We start from the raw sequence: 3,075 nt of genomic DNA, 5'->3' as shown, positions 1-3,075 counted from the left end.
TGTGGTGTGGCACTTCTGCTTGCTCGTGGGGGCACTATACAATTTTAGGCAGGTGTACCAGTTGCTTTGGCTCTTCAGTCTAGATCTATACCTAATACAGCTGATGTCAGGGAATTTGCAATCAATGAACAAATTTTGAAATATCTGATACAGCTGTGGATCATCAACAGTGACTGCTTCCACATATGAATGGAAAAACAGATATTACTGATGAACATAACTAAAAAATTGAGTTCATTAAGAAAGAGTTCACTTCTGTTGCAATGAGAATGTACAAGAGGGCAATTCTAGTAATAAAGTCAATGCAGGAGTTATGGAAAATGAGATAGATAGTAGAGGGCTATCAAACTCACTCAATTAAAACCAATAGTACATACATGGCAGTTGGGTGAGTCAGCATGGAAAATCAAGCTCATGTCCTCCCACTAGATGATATTTGAATAGGAGAGGAGTGGGGAAAGACAGGTGGATGCATTGGCAAAGGGCTGCAAATAAACATGGTGGGGGATGAGAATGGGGAGGAAATGATATGACAGTGGAGGTCAAAACTGTTTACATAACCCAGAGTCCACACTAAGCAAACAAATTACACTTAAATAGGTTTCTTTTAAATAATTATGAACTTCTTAAGAACTAATATTACATCTTCAGGTCTAATTCTTCTAGCTTCCATGGTTGTGTTGTACTGCTGCTATAATCATTCTGCCTGTGAATTGCATTGTATGTTTATATTTAGTAATTTTAACACAGTTTAATCCATTATACTGGTATACTCTGTTTTTGTATCACATGTAAGCACCTCCTTACATAAGTCTGGTATACTCTGTTTTTGTATCACATGTAAGCACCTCCTTACACAAGTCTTTATGGCCCATCATAGGTGTGGTTTGCTTTAGTTTGTCATGCCCTTATACTTATTGTGCATATAATTAGTTCATGGATGTGATACTTTAAACACCTACATTACGTACACCATTGTCACCATCTATTATTTGTGATTTATATATTTTCTTACTGTATACTACATACACTATGTCTTACTGTGGTCTTTATTCTGATTACACTTCCCACATCTGTTCCTTAATGCTTTTTTTATGTGCTGTATTTCTTTTCCTATTTTTGACATTTGTATTTTATTTTGTACACTCACTGTGGTCTTCATCCTGACTATACTTCTCATGTTTGTTTTGTCTTACTACATTTTTCTTATTGCACTGCTTCTTCATTTATGACATCTACACTGCATATTATACAATTCCCTCCCACCACCTTTTTCTCATCTTTATTTTTATCTTGGCTCTCTCATCTTTACATTCATGCTGGTTATGTTCTGTTAGGCATTATCGACAAAGTTTTATTCATTGTGTATCTTGTATTGACTTTATGAGACCATTCTTTTGCTAGTAGCTTTTTAATGTATTTATTTCAATAATGACCTGTCAGGCCTACTTTTTTTCCTTTTTTTTGCATCAAATCTTGCTACTATCAATATTTCCTATTGGTTCATATGATGGCCATATGTGCCGCTGTACCCCACTTAGCCACTTAGCAGGTCAGATTAGACAATTCCTTGCTGGCCTTGGTGACATACTCTGCTATCTGATGGCAAGTAAATGGTGCTCAGATTTGCTCATTTTATGGCCTTTTGACTATCCAGCCCCTGACTACTGAACCTGTTGTGGTTTTCAGTTCCTTACATACGGGAGGGATGAGCTTGGCTTTCCATACTGACTGGCCTGACAGCCATGTGTGATTGTTTTTCACTAACTGAGTATGACACCTCTTTGCAGATTATCTTGTTTGTCACCACTTCAGCACTGACTTTATACCTAATACTCTCGGTGTGTTGGGGCTTATGGGCACTCAACATCGAGGTCATCAGCGCCCTGACACACATTAAAAGGAACGAATGTGGACAGACCTAAGAAAACTAAAGCACACACTCAAAGAAAGCAGGAAAAGAAGGAAAATGCTACATAAGAAAGTAAAACCTAAGGAAAGGGGAAACATAGCAGCAAGAATGTCACAGGAAATTGTTATTGGCTGGCCACTTACATAAAATATGGGCTAGCTTGTCACACATTGAGCAAATTAAAATCCTCTCCTTAAAATCTTTGTAAAAACATTGGACATGGCACAGAACTTTAAAACTTTAGCCACATTTGTCCGAGTGTTGCCTAAAAGAGATGGCAGGTGTGCTGGCAAGTCAGCTGCAGCCTGCTGGTCAGAAAATAAAACGCAATCCAATAAAACGTGGCGCACAGTGACCTGGACGCTGCAAACACCACACATTGGAGGGTCCTCTCGCCGGAGGAGGTAGCCATGCATCATAGGGCTGTGGCCTATTCGAAGCCAAGTGAGGAGAACATCATCCCATCGATGGGGCTGAAAGGAAGTACACCACACACACATTGTGGGCTTGACTATACGGAGCTTATTGTCAGTCACTTCCAGCCACTCATCCTCCCACCGACGCATAACCCGTGAGCTCAACAGCAAGGTGAGATACTAGTGGGGCGAGACACGCCTCCTTGGCTGCAAGATTTGCCCGTTCATTCCCAGCAATGCCGACATGCCCTGGAACCCAGCAGAAAGCTACAACCTTCCCCAGTCGCTGTAGTCGGAGGAGGGCATCCTGGATGGTCTGGTCAGTTTTGTCTGCCGGATACAAACGTTGCAATAAGTGAAGGACACTGAGTGAATTGGAACAGACAATAAATTTAGGAGAGGAAGAATGTCTCGTGTGCTCCAGTGCCCGCAAGATCGCAGACAATTTTGCATCAATGACAGCGAAAGTCTGAGGCAGGCGGACCTTGAAGACACGATCTGGAAAAACAACTGAGCAACTAACAGAATCCCCTTGTTTTGACCCATCCGTAAAAACAGCTACATAGTCGTGGTGCTCAGATAAAATTGCAGAAAATGCTGCATTAAAAATGGTGGCAGGAGTGCAATCTCTCTTGTACTGCAATAAATATAAAATCACTCCGGGCCTCTTCAGGGTGGCAGGCGGTTAAAACCCTGGATTTGGGGTTGTACAGACTCCACACCGAGGGACTCTAGTACATGTTGCAC

This window comes from Schistocerca gregaria, chromosome 2 (assembly GCF_023897955.1).
Source record: "Schistocerca gregaria isolate iqSchGreg1 chromosome 2, iqSchGreg1.2, whole genome shotgun sequence".
Taxonomy (NCBI): domain Eukaryota; kingdom Metazoa; phylum Arthropoda; class Insecta; order Orthoptera; family Acrididae; genus Schistocerca; species Schistocerca gregaria.
This window is presented reverse-complemented; position numbering follows the sequence as displayed.